The sequence below is a fragment of the Etheostoma spectabile genome, chromosome 17 (genome assembly GCF_008692095.1).
Source record: "Etheostoma spectabile isolate EspeVRDwgs_2016 chromosome 17, UIUC_Espe_1.0, whole genome shotgun sequence".
NCBI lineage: Eukaryota > Metazoa > Chordata > Actinopteri > Perciformes > Percidae > Etheostoma > Etheostoma spectabile.
The window spans coordinates 12,173,398-12,194,108 of record NC_045749.1 but is presented as its reverse complement, the minus strand read 5'-3'; the positions used below and the strand labels follow the sequence as shown (position 1 = coordinate 12,194,108).

The 20,711-nt window shown below is 39.6% G+C and overlaps 1 protein-coding gene and 1 long non-coding RNA gene across 3 annotated transcripts in view; one reads left to right on the top strand and one right to left on the bottom strand.

The window, feature by feature from the left end:
- Positions 1–16,873, bottom strand: part of lzts2a (leucine zipper, putative tumor suppressor 2a) — a 41,058-nt gene extending 24,185 nt beyond the window's left edge. For both annotated transcript variants that reach the window (XM_032541227.1, XM_032541229.1), the window contains exon 1: positions 16,572–16,873. The gene's annotated coding sequence lies outside the window, so the exon portion shown is untranslated. The remainder of the gene's footprint in view (positions 1–16,571) is intronic.
- On the top strand, positions 492–9,475 carry LOC116705237 (uncharacterized). The gene is made up of 3 exons (XR_004335883.1): positions 492–594; positions 4,345–4,347; positions 9,463–9,475. It is a non-coding gene; the product is annotated as an uncharacterized LOC116705237 (long non-coding RNA).
- Positions 16,874–20,711: the final 3,838 nt, after the last annotated feature.

Below are 20,711 nucleotides of genomic sequence, written 5' to 3'. Positions count from 1 at the left end.
AAATTCAGCTGAAGAGGAGGAAGTAGCTGCCGTCACACAAAAGGCGTGGCTGAATCTGTGCCAAGGTGACTCTTGCAAAATGAAACAAGAAAGAGAAGAGTTCAGCTCTGCCTTAAAAGATTGACAAACACATGAACACACATATTAGATGTGACTAGGGGCGGGTAACAGGGACAGAATTTCAGAATGTCATTCATTATACTGTATGTTGCGATATCAATATATTGTATTTGTTATAGTACATTGTGCTAGCCTGTAAATCAAGACACAAATCTGAAAGATTAAGGGTCTAGCATTGAGTAATGAAAGTTGCATTTGAAAATCTTACTGCATGCAATTGGATAACACTACGACCAATAACGACAACACACGGTGAGACGTATCCAGACGCTTACTTATCAGCAGATCTAACTGGTAGATTAAACTTTCGCCATCTGTTTAGCTCGTCTCTGGCCCGCCTATACATCAGATACACCAATGCGATTAGTGCAGTTCAGCTACAAGGGCATAGTTAATGAGCAGCATTACTCGATGCCAGAGTAACTTGCTGAGCAAATTCAAATTGCGCTCTTGCGAGAACTCTGGTTTTCCAAGGTGACACTGTGCTGCAACTAACCATTATTTTTTTTTTTGATTAATATGACAGGTATTTACTTGATTAATCGACTCATTGTTTTATCTCCCCTTCACAGTTTTCAGGAATTCAAGGTGTAATCTTCAGATATCTTGCTTTGTTAGAGCAACAGTCCATAAGCCACAGATGATACATCAACAATTATATGAAACAGAGAAAAGCAGGGAATCCTCACATTTGAGCCACTGTAACAAAGAAATATTTTCTATTTTTCCTGTAAAAAAAACCCCAAAACGGTTCATCAATTATCAAATAGTCTAAAGATGTAGGAATTTATTTTCTATTGACTGATTAATTGATTAATCATCTAATTAAATAATAACCAGACAGGAATATTTGTTTTTGGCCAATCCAGTGAATTACATCCCACCAAAATCACAATAGATCATCCCATTGGTGCAAAAACTTGGTAAATGCAATATTGCCATAAAGAAATTATTCTCATTAATTTGCAACATTGCACACAATAACCTAATATAGAACTGAAACTTAAGCAATAAATTGATCGACAGAAAATCATTGTTTCTGGAAAGATTCTCTGTTTGCACCTACAAGTGTTAAGATTCTTTAGGTTTCATTGTTAACTTAATATTGGGGGGTTTGGACCGACAAAACAGGCAATCTGAAGAAGCTGACTTCTGATTGGCATTTTGCAAGACTATAATCACTACATGAGCTGATAAAAAAAAAACAATGGAAAGTTGAAGTCCTAGCCTGATACAACCAGAGGTATTAAAGTGATAGCTACATCTGGGTAAACATCCCAGTATCACATTACATCTTCATACTGCTCACCCCCAGACACATCTATTAAATAATGCAGCTAGCATGTCAACAGTACAGTTTCTACACCAGAAGAGAATCCATGGGAATAGTAAAACAATTTCTAGGTAATATATAAGTAAGTAATATAGCAGTTAGCCAATGCAAATTCTATTTAGTGTATCTATCTTTCCGTTTTTGCTGTCATTAACCGAACACTTGTATTGTACTCTGCGCCTGGCACTTTTCTGGCTTTTTTCCAAGAAAGTGGAAAGCTGCTTTGTTGCCATAATATGCGCTGTGTGATGCTTGGCCCATTTTCCAGCCTGCTTTCATTGTGTAACCACACATACATTACATAAAACATGATTTGCTGCTTCAATTTCTGACTTTTATTCAGCAGGGATTTGGTGGCAGACATCAGAGCCATGAAAAGCAGAGCAGAGCAGCAGCGAAATGCAAACTCTCTCTCTGATCCACTGAGCGAGGGAGGGAAAGAAAGAGAGATGGAGAGTTGGCTACGTTTCAGAGAACACGGTTTAATCACTGACCTCTACTCTTACAACTGAAGACAAATGGCCATGATTAATGAGGGCCATTCATCTTATAGGTTATGAGGAAAAACACAATGGCAACTGCATTTGCACATGCTGCTCTGATAAATCTATCTGCTGTATATATTAAACTGCGGTCCTGTTAGTTTGCACTTCACTTCTGATCAAAAAGCTCAGGTCACCCTTGTGTAGATCCAGCATTGTTCACTAGAGGGCAGCCTGTCTAAGTCGGGCTTTTCTCAATAAAAAAATATTTGATATTCAAACCTCAAGGAAATGCTGTTGTTACCACCATTAATAGAAAACACATGTATTGTTACACTACACTCTGTACAAAACTGGGCCCTCCAGCTTTGTTTTAATTCATTCCTTAAAACATGTCTTTCACTTGTATATAGCAATGTCCACCTACACCGTAGAAGAAAAGCATGATCTGAGACCAGTGGTAGAAGAAGTACTGCGATCCTTTACAAGTTAAATTACCTATATGACAATGTCAAAGTGCAGTAAGTATCACAAGTAATTGTACTTGTTCTGCAGAACATGAATACATAAACATTATAAGAGTGTTAATACTGTCAATTTGTAAGCATTAAGTGCTGGTTGAGATGAAGCTAGATTATCTTAATCTGAGGGGTCAAGAGATGATGAATGAGGGTTGGAAAGATAAAAACAGCTAAAGTTTGCTTCACAAATATGTGTCCATTTGCTTTACTTCTCTATAACCTTTGCTTTTATTCCGGGCCTCAAACTGTTACTTAAAGGAAACTAATCGAGAAGTTTAGAGGTGAAATCATTCTTAGCCATCTTAAATGTAACAAGAGACAACTAGACTTACTTTACTTAGTAAACTTTAATCTTAAACAATAAACCCAACATGTGTTTTTTATGTGCAATCTTTATCTTCAGAGCAAAAGTACACTATTGCTTCTAAAATGTAGAGTAGTAGAAGCATTAAGGAACATAAAGTAGATACTCATAATACTTCAAAATTTTATGTACTCAAGTACAACACTTCATCAACTACTGAAGGGAAACAGCTAATTGACACAACTCTCCTATCAACTATCCTTTCTCTACCCTCTTCTCCACCCTGTAATGTCCTCTAAGATTTCAGATCTAAAGTCCTCTGTGGCCAGATTAGATGACACAAGATCAGGGCGGCAGCAGTAGCAGTAGCAGCAGCAGGTCAAATCTATCTTTGTAACCGATCTTAAGAGCAGCAGCTTATGCTCGGCCACAGCCGCACACAATTGACCTCTCTCTTTGAAAATCTTACTATAAAAAAAGGATGATGTTGCATGTTCACTGATAATTAATGAGGGTCTTCTGTGGGGAAACGCTGAGACATGGGCAGGGGTAGCAAAAGCTGACAACACAGAGGAAATAAAGAGAGCAGGAAGAAATTAACAAAAGAAAAAAAACACTGCAGAACGTTTTCATTTGCCTTCTCAGCGCTTCAACTACAGCCAGAGCCAAACGCTTTGTTTTGGCTTTTGTCTGTCTTCAGCTCTATCAGCCTGACAATATGTCGGTCTAGAGGATGCAAATCATATACTTTCATTCACACAGTTTGTCTCCTCTCATGATATCCTGTCTCTCGGTCTCTGCTATTCCTCTATTATGTCAAATACATTTCTCAGCTCAAGGAGCAGGAACATACAGTAGTGTGGATGGGGAAGAGGGTCAGGGGACTAGAGACAAGAGATCTGGAAAAATTGAAGGGAAACACACCTGTACTTTAACTGTGCATTTTACCTAAATGCAGAGAAAGTTGAAAGATAAAATGAGACAAACAGCATGAGAGCTGCTGCTGTCACGCTTCACGCCGGCTACAGAAAAGTGAAAGATTTCCGTCTCAATCATGTTTGGCCATCTATGACTATCGCAGCAGGGTAGTTTGTGCTGTCACAGAACACAAGGAAACCACTCTGAGGGTGCATTTGTAGTTCACAGACCAGTGGTGGAACAAGTACTCAAATGTAAAAGTACCAATACAACAATGTAAGTCCATCACAAGTAAAAGGCCTGCATTCAAAATTATTTCCAATAAAAAGTAGATTTAGTGTTATACTGTTATATACTGTAATATTATTTTATCTTATCTTAATGTTAGTGCTGCATTAATGTTTTAGCAGCAATGAAACATCTTAGAAATTTAGAGAAAAAATGTCTATTTGATGGAACTCACATACAAGACTTAAGATACATTTTGTCATGCATTTTATGAGCATATCACACAGTTTATTATTTGAAATCTACCAGATAAATTTAGTGCAATACGAGTACAATATTTCCTTCTGAAATGTAGTGGAGCAGAAGTATCAAGTGACATAAAATGGAAGTTGGTACAAGTACCTCAAAAATGTACTTAAGTACAATACTTAGGTAAAGGTAGTAACCTTCCACTATGTGTAACAGCAAAGAGAAAACGTTTTCTATAAGACTAAGATCAGTAACCAACAAAGTGAAGAAAAAGAGCACCAGATTGAGTTTGAGACATGAAAACAAGTAAAATCTAATGCTATTATTTATCTCAAGCCTTGAGATGATTTCCATACCTGCCTCTTAGTGTGCTACACTACATGGTGGTAGTGAAACATTGTACTGTATATTGTCTGTCTCTCTGCAGACGTCGGCACATGTGCATGTTGTGAATGCTTGCGTCTATGTGTGCTCATAAACGTGTTTCTGTACTGTATATGTGTCCCTTATGCCACGGCCACAGTAAGTGTGTTATTGGAGCCGTGTGAGCAGGGGGCAGAAACAAACGAGGTCCTGTGCAACCCCGAGACTGTTCCATGAATCATCCAGGAAGTTATACAGTAGCTGGCTAGTCCTCGCAGCCTTCAGCTCACAGTTAATAACTTCTAATGCAAAGTTTCCTTTGCTGCGCTGATTAAAAAACTCAATTTAGTGTTTAGCTTTATTCCCCCTAAGAAACCCAAATAAATATAAATGGCCAGTGGTTAGAGTTTGTGACTTAACGCAATAATTTTTTTGCTGTTTTTGTGTTATAGAGCCAAATCTGGGACCCAACAAGGATGAAAATGAAACCAAAATTACCCTGAGCCAGCAGTGCTACGGTAAATACTCAGTAAAAAAGAAACATAAATAAACTAAATGTTATTTGCAGAAACACAGAACACCTTATGAATTTAGTTTAAAACAGGAGCCATTTCTTCTGCCTGATTAAGTTAGATAAGTTTGCAAGTTTGTGTGTGTGTGTGTGTGTGTGTGTGTGTGTGCGTGTGCGCATGCGCATGGTGGTGTTATATTCCGTGATTTAACACTGAAGCTGTGACACCTTTGCTAAACATATATTGTGGCCCACTTCTCGTGTGTTTGCCTGCAGCAGGTACAATAAATAAGCGCACTGATTCCATCCAAGTTGGCCAAAAGGGAACCCCACAGTTTGATAGTTGAGGGAACACGTTTCTCTTCCTGAAACACATGCATTCACTTGCACGTGTGCTTGTAGCTGTGTGTATGTGAGAGGACAAAAAAAAAAAAATCTTAAAAAGAGAATACAGATATGCAAAACCGATCAAAGAACAAAAAACAACTCAAAGGACTCGGAAGATGGTGCAAGGTTAATTTATTCCTAAGATTAAGCAGTAAAATGAGAGAGAAGAGGTTTGGTGTGTAATGTGCATTGGATTTTGTGTGTGTTTTAATTTGAACCCATCCCTCTCTGAAGTGCGCCATTTGCTTCAAAAGAAAATCTTTTTACACACTGAGATGAGTGGCACACAATTACACCCACTTTTCACAGCATATTTATGTCAGGCATTGTTTGACTGTTAACTGTACCTCTAACTTAGCGCTTAGCGCTTCACACACACACACACACACACACACACACACACACACACACACACACACACACAAACACACACACACGTCAAGTTGTCATTTTCTTTTGCCATGTGGCAAAGGTCAGCGTACACACGTTTTCACGACCCCCTCAGGGTATATAGACATACTGTATATGTGTGTTTGTGTGTGTTTATAGAGCTAATGGAGACTGACATGAGGACTGACACAGATGCTGAGCTGTTCTGCGGTCTAACCCAACAGCAGGGATAAACTATAAATAGACTATCACATTCACCCCCAAAACTCTCCCATCCCGCTTTTTTTCTCCTGTTTCCTCTTTTCCCTTTGCTTGATCTGCAGACCTTTTATAACATTTGCTTTGCTTTCTATTTCTTCCACCAGCTACATGTTTCTTCCCTGCTTTGCCTTGTAGATTCCTAATGTTTTCTGCCTCCCTTTATCATCTCCCCAAATCCCCATTTTCAATTACTTACAGTCTTTTGTTAGAGGATTTTTGGTCCTAAAGAGAAGAAGAGCTAAAAACAAAGAAAGTTATCCAAAATACTGGAATAACAAATAGGTCAACACCAATCTTGTGATCTCAGAAGAGAGAGGGAGAGTGTGTGATGGGGAAAGGGGGAGATGGGCTAGTTAAGAGTGGAGATAGGGGGAGACGTTTATGTAAGCAAGGCTAATCCCCTCCCAACCCTGCATAGTAAATAAGATAGATAAAAAGATGAAATGATGCCGTTGTCACACTCAGTATCTGCCGTCGCTACCACTCCGAACCGCTCTGTCTGCACCTTAATCTATTTGTTTGATCTTTGACAGCAGACAAGAGCTATACATTTTAAACTCCACAAACTAGCAAATCCTGGTCTGCTAACACTTTGTTATATCATCAACGATAACATCTGATTTTTGAAATCCCTCTCACAGTAAGAAAGGAATTGGACATGTTCCTGTTAAACAAACTCAACTGACAACAACTATAAGTATTCCACATCTTGTTTGTTATCAGATGCCAGGTATTGGTTTTCTAAAAGTGGAGCTATAGAAACAACATGATTATAGTTAATGATATACTGAATTTTTTTAGATTTGGACTCATAAAACTCCCATCATCACATGACCCTCAACCCTCCAGTCCTTCTCTACTTAACTCTAAGCCAACATTCTGACCTCTCCCAGTCCCATCACACTCTCCCACCCAGACACCCTAATCTGTAGAGGTACGTTTGGTTTACAAAAGGTCAACAAGGCCAGCAGAGTGGGCTTGCATTAGGTATTTCGGCACACAACTATTGATTGAATCCTCTCACAAGGAAAGATAAGACATTACATAGCACGTGAATGGTTTCAGTTTAAAATTACCTATGCCGTACTTTGTGTTTAGTGCTTAGAATGCTGACATAAGCATTTAGCATAAAGCAACGTTGCCTATTACACCCTAACAGAGCTGCTTACTTTGAGATTCATTTAGGCTCTTCAGAAACCTATGGGTGACATCCAGTGCTGGGAAAGTTACTTTAAAAGAGTAATTAGTTACAGTTACTTCATCCAAAAAGTAACTAAATTAGATACTCATTTACAAATTGTAAAAGTAACTAGTTACATCAGAAAGTAACTAATGCAATACTTTCAAGTAAATTTTTAAATGGTCATGTGACCCCACCTCCCCCCCTTTAACGAAACATAAAATACATGTGCATGCTCAATTATTTAGGATAAATCTGAATATTATAATGAAATGGACACTTAATACAATACATTATCAACAGAAACTGTACACAAATCTAAATTCTTAATGTTGCTGTGGGACAAAGTCAGTCCTCCAATCAAAGGCCATGTACGTAGATATTATGTGTAGTGGATTGATACAAATAACAACATAGATGTTTTGGAACTTTTGATATTTATTGCCCCTCAACAGGCCACAACTGGGCAAAATTAATTAATGCTTGTTAAGCACTATAACAAAAATAAATATCAAATATATACACTCTTTGTGGTGCAGATAACATAAGTGGCCTGATGGTTATACTTTTGCACTGGTGTGTGCGTTGAGCCGGCTTGAGTGTGTGATAGAGTGAGGGAGAAGTGAGAGAGTGACAGTGATTAGCTTCGGAGCGAGTAGCCACTCTAGAGTCATAGTGTCTATGTTTTCTGACCATGGTGGAAAATCTTTAGCAGGAAAAGTTACCCCCCGCCCCCCTCCTTGGTTTCACAACACCATACCTGTCTCTCATTGACTGACTTGCTTGTGTTGTTCATTATGAACACCCGCCTAACTCTACCTCTGATTGGCTTACCATGCCATTTTACTCAACCTCAGCCAATCGTTAGCATTTATGCGCTTGTCTCGTGCACTGCCCACTAACCAAGGAAGAAAAGAAGTCTTTGCCTCTCAGAGATCAAGTTGGTCTGATGAAAAAACAGCTTCAATTATAGTAACGATAACACCGTTTTTAAGATGGGAAGAGTAATCAATTAGATTACTCGTTACTGAAAAAAGTAACACCGTTATTCCCATCACTGGTGACATCACAGAGACTATGGTTTCACCCTAACCCTGCCCCAGCATCACTGATGGGTGTGGTTAGTGAGCACCTGTAACCAAGTGCAACAGTGATGTCACGGTGCACCGACACAACATGAACACTTCAACATCCATACAGCATTGTGAGAAGTTCAACCACTGGAGGCCAGCAAAACAAGATTTTCAGGGGATATTACTCAATAAAGATAAAATAAACCCATAACACAAAGCAACATAATTTTACAAAATCCTTAATTATGGTTCTATAAGCATAGATATGTACAGTAGCGGATATTTACAGATTTTACCACACTAAATTACTATGAACATATCTTTGGCATTTCTGCCACTTTCTTGTTATTCATTGGATCATTTATGCCAATATACACCTATGAGCTTCAATTACACACAGTCAAGTTTTATTACCTTCATTAACGGGTGTTAATGAGCTGTTCTACTTTACATTCAGCCATCAATTCTTTAGTAATAAAATATTTTAACATTGATAAAATATGTATAAAAATACTGATATTGGGGTGGCTGTGGCTCAGTGGTAGAGTGGTAGCCTGCCAATTGGAAGGTTGGTGGTTCAATCCCTGGCCCTGCAGTCCCATGTCAAAGTGTCCTTGGGCAAGACACTGAACCCCGATGCTGCGCATCGGAGTGTGAATGTGTGTGAGTGTTTATCTGATGAGCAGGTGGCACCTTGTGCTGCATCCTCGGCCACAGTGTCTGAATGTGTGTGAATGGTGAATGTTTCCTGTATGATGTAAAAGCGCTTTGAGTAGTCGTTACGACTAGAAAAGCGCTATATAAATACAGCACATTTACATAAATGGTTATTGGACTTGCTACATTTTCCTAGAAGGCAGACGATCAAACTCTCTATATAAGTAAGCTAGATTGGCATCATGAAATTGATTGTGTAACCCCCCTCCACCTCTCCAATCCTCCTGCTCAGACAGGACGCTCCAGTAAACTTTGACCTACTTATGTTTGCCCACAGTCTGGGCCAAGAGGGGGGGAGAAAAACACCAAGACCCCAAGCACTGCAAGCATTACGCTGATGCAGGCTGTTATGATAAGAATGTGAATATCAAAGGCTTGTTTAGACAATACATCTTTTGAATTTTAAATTGCAGCGGGAAGCCAAGGGAGGCTTGAGGACGCGTGCAATGGAAAGAATCACACTGGACTCATTGTTCAGTACATTTTAAACTAAATAGCATGCGCACACACGCACGCGCACACGCACACGCACACAGAGGACTTGATTTCACTTTTCTGCCGATCAAACACATCCTTCATCTTTTTATCCGCACTGTGTCTCTCTTTTCCAAGAAATCTCACTCAGCAGATGGACACAATCCTCCATAACCAATTCTCTGCAGGATAACGCAGAGCAGACAAAGACACAGCAACACAAAAGCAGACAACACCTCCATGATTCAGCTCTGTCAGTGTAAAACCAAGATCCAGCGAAACTGATACATAACCAGAGACTGCATCACTTCATAAACTGCAGTCTTCAAAATCTGCCAAATGTTTCATAAAACGCAGGACGAATTCCAGGCCAGCTGAGTCCTGGCAATCCATGTGTGATGGGACCGCTGAGGGATGAGGGCTGTCTCGGATGAGAGGGTGGTGGGAGTTATGTTACCGCGGCTGGGACTGCATCCCAGAGGTTCCCAGAAGATTTCTGGGAACATCGGAGACCAACATGTGTGTAAGAGAAAGGAAGTAAGAGATGCAGGGATGGACGTTTGGGGAAGTGACATCTGTTAGCAATTAAAAAGTAGGGCTCAATCACATAGTGTCACCACTGAGAGTACAGTATGCAGAGATACACTTGGGTCATAATGTAAACTCTCTCATGGTTAAACCCCACCCCGTCTCCCTCTCCTCTCTACTTACACGAGACAAGCCGACCACAATTTATCCAAGCTAGTCAGCTGATGCGGGAAGGGGGAGGGGTCGCCATTAATACGCATTCTGCCAAGGGGTCATATGGCAGACGCATCCTCCAAGCTGGCTTCACTCCGCTGAGCAAAACACAAACACACACACATAAAGAGGCAGAAGCTGGCCAAAAGGGTGGGTCTGATCTATAAATCAGACACATGTCCAAACAACTGGGTGTCAACAGATCTTTGCTAATGTTCTTAGCTCATAGGTGCCCCACTGCAACATGCGGAAAAACTCATTGATTTGATTTGCTAAAGGTAGTTGTTTTAGACAGGGCCTATGAACAACTGTGTAGTGTTTGGAAAGACAAAATCATATCTGAGAAGATCCTCCTGAGTAAATTAAAGCTAAACCACAGCAACAGGGGGCAGATGAGCTTTTAAACCGGATCAATAATTCATGTTTTGCTTCCTCTGGCTGGAACAAATCAGGTTTCCAATAGAGAAAAATCAATCAGCTTAATCAATGACTTTCTCACTTGTACAGTAAGGAAGCGGGACGTTGTTGCATGTAAAGAGTACAACTCTGACAGATTTGTTCAGATTTCAAGCTAGAATAAGAAAATATATCTTAACTCACAAAGAATGGGTTTTCTCATAGAGACAAGATTGCTACCAATAAAAACATCTTTTTGTTGCAGCTGCAGGTCATATCCCGACCTCCTAAAACCATTTATCTGTTGCAGGGCAAAGTGCCTCGATTCTGGACCTAATACTGGTGTCATTCATCAATCTTGTGTTGTGTGTATCTGTGTGTGCGTGTGTGTGGTCTGCTGTTTCAGCACTGGCCATTTCGGTCCTCATACATCAACCTACTGACAGCAGTGAAGTGACGCTTTGTGACATATGAGGCCACTTTACCTTCTCCTTAGAAAGAGAGAGGGAGAAAGGCTAGGCAATGCTCCAATGAATGAGAACTGGTTCCATGTGCAGTGATGGTACTTATACTGTATCATTTGCACAATGCACAGCTGCTGCATTTGTATACTGCAAAGGTTAATAACTACTTACATAATCATTGTGAATTTTGCTGCATTGTAACATCTTAAAACGGCAATTTCAGCGTGCAATAGAAGTTACTCTACAGTATTTTTAGGGTGAAGTGAACAAATATATGAGTGTTGAGGAAAACCTTTGATTGGCCTACTAATGGAAGTTTGGAGCAGTTGGCAGACTTCAGCACTCCTGGTTCTAATGTGATCTGTGCCAGAGCTCTACCCACTGATGTCCATTATACACATACTTACTCCACTCTGCATTGATTCTGTCTTTTCTTACAGACTGGAAAGGCTTTCAGAGCTAATCTCCACCTGCCATCTTAGCTATCAGATTCCAACAGCAATTTAATTGACCTGCAATGTACTTCACAAAGAAAACACATTATGAGTCTCCTTTCATGTTAAAAAGGGCTCTGCACAAGCATGGTAATAGACAGTGTGCAAGTCCATGGAACATTTAATGGCTGCTTTTGGGCGTTTTTTTCTGTAAAAAAATGTCAAAGGAGGTAATGACAGGCTGAGACTTTAGACAGCTTGACGATGATAGGATTGGTCCACCCGTGTCTGTACAGCCACACCTGGAGGCTGACGAATAGGTAGGGCAGAAAACTGTATGTAGGGAGCTCCTGTGGCTCCATATTCCACTTGACTAGTTAGCTGAGACATGCTAGCGGCTCTGTGAGGCACGACATTGCTTTGAGCTAACTGCTAACTTTAGCATGCTACTAATGCACAATGACAATGCTAACATGTTGTATTAGCAGGCATAATGTTCACCATTTTCACCATCTTAGATAAGCATGTTAGTGTAATTGAGTAATTATATTTTCTAATTAGCACCTGATGGGAATGTCTTTAGTTTTGTAGGCATTTGTTCAAAAATAAAAATGTGTGGACACATTAAAAGTTTGACCTGAAGATGGTGCTTGTGGAAGGTTCAGGAGATCACCAAAGTTATTACAATTAATCCTGAGGGTGACATGAATATCTGCACCATATTTAAAAAATATTGCAGTTGGGACAAAAGTGGTGGACCAAAAATACCATCCACAGAGCCAGCTAAGCTAAACAGTACAACACTGGATACAGCCTAATTCTTAAACTTATATCTTATAAACTTACTATATATATATATATATATATATATAAATAAAATTCTGACTTCATTTGATACACAACTCGCCACAACAAAACAAACAAAACAAAACCTCCTGTGTGCACATAGCTTTCTTTTTTCTATTCATGGAAGGGATTACTGTATTTGAGTTTGATTGCACTGCACCGACCTAGTCATTATCATCAGTATACAAGGGATATCCTCTACTCTTTTAGCAACTGGAGGAGTTTGCATAATGTTAGTGAAAATGACCTATACTTAAAATGTCAGAGTGTAAACACTTTATTCAATTATTTTGAGTAATTTGTGAGATTAATAAAGAGCCTCGTAAACCCAAAATAGCTCACCTAGCTTTCATGTAAGACATACTGTACAGGGTCAGAAATGCAAAAAATAGTCAGTTTTATCTGGAAGTATCTGGCTGTGTTTGCTTTTGCAAATAACAAATAATAAACAAAAAAATTAATTCAATATAAAATATTTGTAGTAGAGGATGGCTGCACTGTTGCATGTATGCATCTATGTAGTTACAGGAAACCATTACTACACATCACTTGTGGTTGGGAGTTTTACCCACTGACCATAACATCTCATCGTACACTGCTAATGTAAAAAAATCCACACAATTTACTGGGAAAAATTAAACTCTATATTATTGATTTGGAGCAGGCGGGCCTCTTCAAAAGTTATATATCTATAGTTTAATTGTTTAACTCTTCAGTACTCAGGACCAGACTAAATACAGCTCTTGTACAGTGAAGGTCTAACAGTGGAATGAACACAGATTAATGTTTTAACACGGAGTAAAACAATGATAAAAATACTATTTTAAATAATGTTTAATGAACATATAAAGCTATGAGATAAATGTCTCTGAATGAAACCGAAATGAGTGTTGAGCATACAGTATGGTGTCTATTATCAAGTTCTATTCAAGTCGGGTAAACTCCAATTGGGCTAAGACTAGCAAGATGAGCATGTGAAAGGAAGCACGTCACTGTAAACAAGGAATGATTGGTGTTTTGTGTCTTCCTCCTGATTCAAAGCTGTAAGTTGGATGTTAACATGAAACCTGCTCTGAAAGGCTCACATAAACCAAAATATTTGTACTGCTGTTTTTGAGGATCAGGTTTATGGCAACAGCTTGTCTCTCCCTAAATTGCGTAGACACTGGACACTAATTTCACATGAAAAAATTCTAAACGCTGAAATCATTTTAATTGGAAGAGACGATTAATACTTGAAAAAACTCAAGAGAAGAAATAAAAAGAACCGTCTCCTCTTCCACTCAGTCATATCCATGTTGCTTTGTTTATTTCTGGTCACGGTAAAATCTCTGGAATGCAAGTCAACATAATGCATCTACAAATCAACCACATATGTACTGAATGCGCATTTAAATGAACAACTGAGAACTTGTTTTACTGTCATCAAGCGCACTCTAACCTGCATAAAAGAAAACCAATCTACCTGCTGGTGTTTCTTTAAGAGTAAAAAGTTACAGCTTTAAAATGTTGTATATTTGAAACATATGAATTATAGCAGATGCAGATAATTGTTAATCTCTTTTAAAATTGGTCAAAGACTTTCAAAAATAAAACTGTATGAACATTAAAGCAAAGCCATTAGTGATGTTGCTAGACTTTTAGTTAAGAACGGGTCTTTAAAAGCAGGAAAAGGAAGGTCACTGAAAACCCAGGCAGCTAATCACTAGACGAGGGTAGTCCCTGTGTGTGTGTGTGTTTTAGTTGTAAACGTACTGAACAATGAGTCCACAGTCAACAAGTCTAACACTGACAGCTCGTCTGTCCCCTGCTGTGCTCTAGCTCTTGTCCTGTTTTAATGGGCTGACAGCGAGAAACTGACGGAAATCTCAATGACGCTCCCGCTGTTAGACACACCACAGCTGAGGGGAATCACAAGCAAAACTGGATCTCAGCAACAACATTACTTCCACGAACTGTATCTAGAAATGGGGGGGGCAACTGCACAGGAGACACTGAACTGCAGCATAAAATCAAACAGACCTGACTGTCTGACATGAAGCTTTAGACATGAAATAGTACTTGGTTCCACAAGACTTTTCACATGTAAAATTTCCTTTTCAGTCGAAAAGGAAATATTATATTATAATTCTGCCTCTTTTTTCTTATGCAACAGTTATTTTGTATGTATAAATTTGTTTCTGTATTATTTAATATTAATGTTAAATATGTTTGTTTATGTATGCACAACTCACCACGTAAAATTCCACATAGGAGTGACTTTTCGTGGCATAAACCCTTTTCTGATCTAATTCTAATTCTGAAATACATGTCTCAAAACGTACCTACTGCTAGTTGCATGCTTTTAAATCACATCCACTACTCAACGTCATCACCACTGCAGCAAAATGAAATGGAAGTCTGTTATCATTTCAATCCCAGATGGCTGTAGAGACATTTCGCTAATTGAGCCTCACAGGTGTGGATCAAATTGCTCCCTCTCTCTATATCCCTTTATTGTGGGATTTTCCTTTACTGGTTATGCAAGAGTGTTCCCGAGTGCACAGATGTGCCCCTTGTGTGCACATTTATATGCTATTTTCAGATGAGATTATCTAATGAGCAAATTAAGCTGCAAAAGCTGCTGCTACATTTTTAGCAGTAGGTGTGTCTATAATGTTTCAGCATCTTCAGAGCAAGTACTGTGCAAATTTGCTCCGCTGTCATAGTGCCTCTGGCTGTGTTCTAGTTTCGACACATATGTGTTAATTCAATGTAGACATGAATTGAGATGATAGGAGGTCGGATTATTCAACAGTAGAAGCAGAAAGATGGCGAAAATCTATTTCATAATCAATTTGAAAAGGTAAAACAGGAGCACGGAAAAAAAGGAAAACAGTTTCTGGATTACATGCCATCAAAAGCACATTGAACCATTACTTTGGTCATGTTCTTGCTCGACTGCCGCACATGTCGCCTCCCTCGGGGCTTCTCGTCCTGTGAAGGAGCCATGTGATAAAAGAGGATCCCTCAGCATCACACCCTCCTCCCCCCCAACCACCACCACCACCTCTTCAGCTGTTTCATACCTGATCATCTGACAGCTTGGTTATCACCTCCCACCAAATCCCCCTCTCCTCCTTCTCTCTCTATGTGTCCTGCCACCCCCCCGCCTGTGCTGTGGTGACAGGGCAGGATGATATAGGGTCTCCAAGTGAGGTGGTGTGATGCCTGATCACCAAGTTAACATACGTGCAGGTGAGGAGGGAGCATGTGTGTGCAGAAGAAAAATAATCCATGTTTGCAGCGTATGCATTCATGTGCTGTTTGCATTTAGCTTAGGTCTTAAAGCTGTGACAACATGACGTCTAACCCATCAACCAGCTGCAGGGAATGTGTTCACCACAGATGAGAAGAAGATGGAGAGCATCTCAGGAATGCTTCAGCATTTATATCTGCTCCTGTGGGGATTATTTATGGTTCTATAAGACCCCGGGCGTTTCCAGTTCAACTACTAACCAATCCATATATTAAAGTGGGCCTTGAGAACATAAAACAAGTTGTGCTTTGGTCTCTCTCTTTCTTTGAGTGACCTCTTCTTTTCATCACATTCCCTTTATCCTCTCTGCTTTCTGAGAACTGACAAGAAAAGTGATATGCAAGAGCAGTTGTGCGTGCGTGCGTGCGTGTGTGTGCGTTTGTGTGTGTCAGTTGCAAGGCGGCAGCTGAAATCCCATTCACTGAAACAGCCGTATGGAGATAACAGAGCACTGCTTCTTTCTCTTCACACACACACACACACACACACACACACACACACACACACACACACACACACACACACACACAATGAAACTACACATTATGCTAAAATACTTTAAACTACCAATTACAAATTAATCATGTAGACTACTGTAAACCATGCACACTCTGACGCAGTACTATCAACTTAGAATCATCAACCTCCATTTTGACACAAATGGCCATAAACCACGCTTGTTATGGATAATTTTGCGCAAATTAGTCAACATCATGAAATAAGTTACTTTTAATTCTTAACTATATGTATACAAACAGGGTGAGAAGCTTTGAAACAAAGACAACAACTTTAATCAACCCTCCTCTTAGAGGATATAACACAAAAATGCAGACTGACCCACTAAATCACTGTTGCACGTTGCGTGATTTAACGTTACTCACCTTAAAGCAAGATGTTCTTCACAAGCAGACCGAACAGCAATATTTCCTAACACAGTAACTGTGCATGAATCCGGTGTCCTTTCCTGTGCAGACCTGTATAACTTTTCTGAAAACAGCAAGCAGCTTGAAAAATCTACTCTTCTTCATCTGTAGTTCTTTCTGTAGTTAATGCCCCTTTTCCCACAAACCCGTCCGGGTCCACAGCAGCTCGGTAGATCCGCTGCTGATCGACGCTGCTGCTCAGGGTGTGTGTTTGGTACTGTCACCGCCAGAGCCCGGGCTGCAGCTCTGCGGGGCGGGCTGGCTCTCTGCTCCAGAAGGGGCTCGACTGCTGATCCACAACAGTTGGGTTGGGACCGGGTAATGAAGGGCAGGGGGCGCCGCAAGGGGGTGCTGCGACGACCGATTAAGCAATTTCTCTAGCGGATGTTGAGTTAGTCTGTTTAATACTTATAATAATAGAGTTGTTGTTTTTTTTTTACCGTTACAGTGAATCACTGGCAGTAGGACTAGGCCTACCATAGGCTACTTGATAGACTGTTAATGATAATTAAATATCGTAGCCTACAGAGAACAATCAGAAGATGAAACACAGAGAAGTTTGGGACACAGAACTGGCAGCCAGTGTAACCATCCAACCTTGCAACCATGTGGTAAAAGTTGAGTAGAGCTAGGTGCTGAGGCATATACCAAGTGCTCCCCACCTATTATCAAAAGTCTTTTGGGGTTGCACTGTCTATTTATTGTATTGAATTAAGTTTTTCTCTTCATTTGACAGTCAAAAGTAGTCACTGTTTTATTGGGGGACATATCACATGCTGGTTTAAGTATTATAGCATTTTGTTATTTTTCAGAATAATTTAAAATCATTATATGTAGTAATGTAAGTGATTTTCTAAGGCTTTTTACAGACATGTCTTTGAACATTGGTTCCCAACCTTTTGGGCTTGTGATTTATCTAATAAAACAAATCTACTTGTGACTTTTTGTCCCAAAACTGACCTTACTCTTCACAAGAAAACAGCCTAAATGAAGAGAAAAATCTGAAAAAAAGCAACCTAATTTGGTGCAATAAAACAGACAGACATTTAAGTGGGGTGCATTTGGGGGACTCTAGGGATCAAATTCTGCCTAAAAGACTTGGCTCAAAAGCACTGAAAGAATCATAAGGTTGAAATCATCCACACCTTTTCTTTGATGAGGCTAATTTGCTTGTTGACATCCAGAACAGGAGAGCCAGGTGGTTTCAAGTGAGCTCCTCATCGTCTCTACTCTGCCCTGAACTCTCAGGCTGAGAGATTCCCGCCCACTGCCTCCTGTCCACTCAAACACCCTGGAAACACAATATGGGGTCTTCTCTAACCACAATAGACTGCCACCTGCCTGATTCCTCCATGAAAGAGGAGCTGTATGAATGGCTGAATGACCTTATTTGTTATAGAGAGGTTTGATTTCCACAAGGTGTTAAGGAGCAAAAATCCCTGTCAGTCAAAAGTTAAACAGTAATGTTAATAATCCATATGGAGTTATCCGAGTATCCTGCAGGTGTGATAGATTGGTCGCTCATGATTCATTTACACATAGGTGTTCATGGAGAAAACAGGTTTTATCTTGACATATTGCATCTTGTTTTTAATCTTTCTGGCAATGTGTCTAATTAATCAGTCAGTTTTCATTGGTTTGGATGGCTGCTTCTTAGCAAAAAAAACAATTCTGGGGATTTGTTGCATTTTGTGCCCTCTCTCTCTCTCCCCTGATTTTCTGTCATCTCTCTATTGTTTACTCACTTGTAAAGGCATAAATCACCAAAGATTCTTGAGAAAATGTGTTTCAAGAAAACCCATTGATTCCCATTGATTTCTTCTGCTCCTTATAAGAAATGTTTTAAGACTCTATGACATTAAAGAGTTCAGTAAGGTGGATTCTCTGCAGTGCAGTGTTACATCTTTTTCCACATACAGTTTGTGATGTAATCACTCCTCTACATTATTATATAAAACTGTAAACAGCTCAAACGTGAAGATAGAAACATTTATTTCATACAATTTTCAAAATAAAATACTTTACACCTTTGCCTCCACAGCATTACCTTTTGTCTTTGATGTTTGGCTGGCCCTCCTGCCCGAGGAGAAAAATATTCAGGAGGTCTGTCGTGGTTGAACTCCAACTGAACTCTTCTCCTCTGCGTACAACATACCAATTTATTTTCTTGCTCCAATGCCAAGTACGTAACTACACCTCTCCTTCTCTGCCCTCCCCGTTTCTCCTCCTGCTCATCGCTGCTTCCAGATTATCACACACCTCTGCTCTTTTTCTTCTCCCTAATCCCACTGCATCTCTTCCTTCTCTGCCACATTCAGCCTTCGCCCTCCCAATTCACCATTTTCAGCCCTACTTTTCTCAATCCCTTTCTCCTTTAAATTGCCTCCATGGTTCATTTCAACTTCAGGCTTCGACAGCCCACAATGCTAATATGATTTCAAGCTGAAATGAAACATGCAAATGTGCGGCAGCCTCTTCTTTTACCCCAGTGGGTTTCCCATTGGACTCTACTTCATTAGTCTGGGGTGGCTAGATTTTTTTTTTGAACTGCATTTTATTGGCTTCATGTTTGTGGGTAGATCATTTTTTTTCCAGAAATACAAAAGCAGAGTTAGTGTATTTCCTTCTTACATAATGTGTGTGTGTGTGTGTGTGTGTGTGTGTGTGGATCCTGTGTGCTCAAGTGTGTATTCTAAAAAAAAAAGTCCTTGCTATGGGCAGCCCGTGAGTTTCATACAAGACAAGTCTGCTTATTTCATATTCACTGAGAGGTTAATGCTGCAAAGCAGAGAAAACAATTTAGCTCATCCCACTTTTTGTCTTTTTTAAAATTGGGTGTTTTTAGCAATGTCTGAACAACTAGTGGATGGATCGCCATGAAATATGGCACACATATCCATGTTCCCCAGAGGGTGAATCTTAATAACTTTGGTGATCTCCTGACTTTTCTTTTTTTGTGATCAAATGTTTTTGTTACTATTATTTTTTTTAGACATTTAGAAATTATAAACAAGTGACAAACAATTACAAACAATACACTGCGACTGGGAACGCGTCCCAGGGCCAAAAAGACAAAAATAAAAACATAGAGAGGATAAACGGGAGGGAGGGAGACAAAACAATACATGCAGAAACAGACACAAACACAGACAGACACAAGACAAGGGACCAAACACCTGTGCAAGTTAAAGCACAGCGGACCTCAGCAATTTATCGAGGCCCACCCAAGGGTCCAGAGTCTTTCTTGGCGCTCCATGAATGCTCCCCGTAGAGAGCTCCATACATACCACAATCAAGAAGGAAAGGGTCCATGCACGGATAGATAGATCATGAGGCAGTTACATTAATATATATATATATATATATATATATATATATATATATATATATATATATATATATATATATATATATATACACACACACAGTGGGGATCAATAGTTTGGGCACCCCAGGTAAAAATTTGTATTAATGTGCATAAAGAAGCCAAGAAAAGATGGAAAAATCTCCAAAAGGCATCAAATGACAGATTAAACATTCGTAAAATATGTCACAAAAAGTTAGATTTAATTTCCATCATTTACACTTTCAAAATAACAGAAAACAAAAAAATTGCGTCTGCAAAAGTTTGGGCACCCTGCAGAGTTAATACCTTGTACTGCCCCCTTTATCACAGCTTCTTGTAGCCAGCCAAGAGTCTTTCAATTCTTCTTTGAGGTATCTTCGCCCATTCTTCCTTACAACAGTCTTTTAGTTCTTTGAGATTTCTGGGCTGTCTGTCATGCACTGCTCTTTAAAGGTCTAGCCAAAGATTTTCAATTTTGTTGAGGTCAGGAGATTGTGAAGGCCATGGCATAAACTTCAGTTAATGTCTCTTGATGTAATCCACCATTGATTTTGAGGTGTGTTTAGGATCATTATCCATTTGTAGAAGCCATCCTCTCTTTCAGAGATGGCATCAAGTTAGCTTCCAAAATTTGCTGAAATTTTATTGAATCCATTTTTCCATCTACTCGTGAAATGTTTCCTGTGTCACTGGCTGCAACACAACCCCAAAGCATGATTGATTCACCCCATGCTTAACAGTTGGACAGAGGT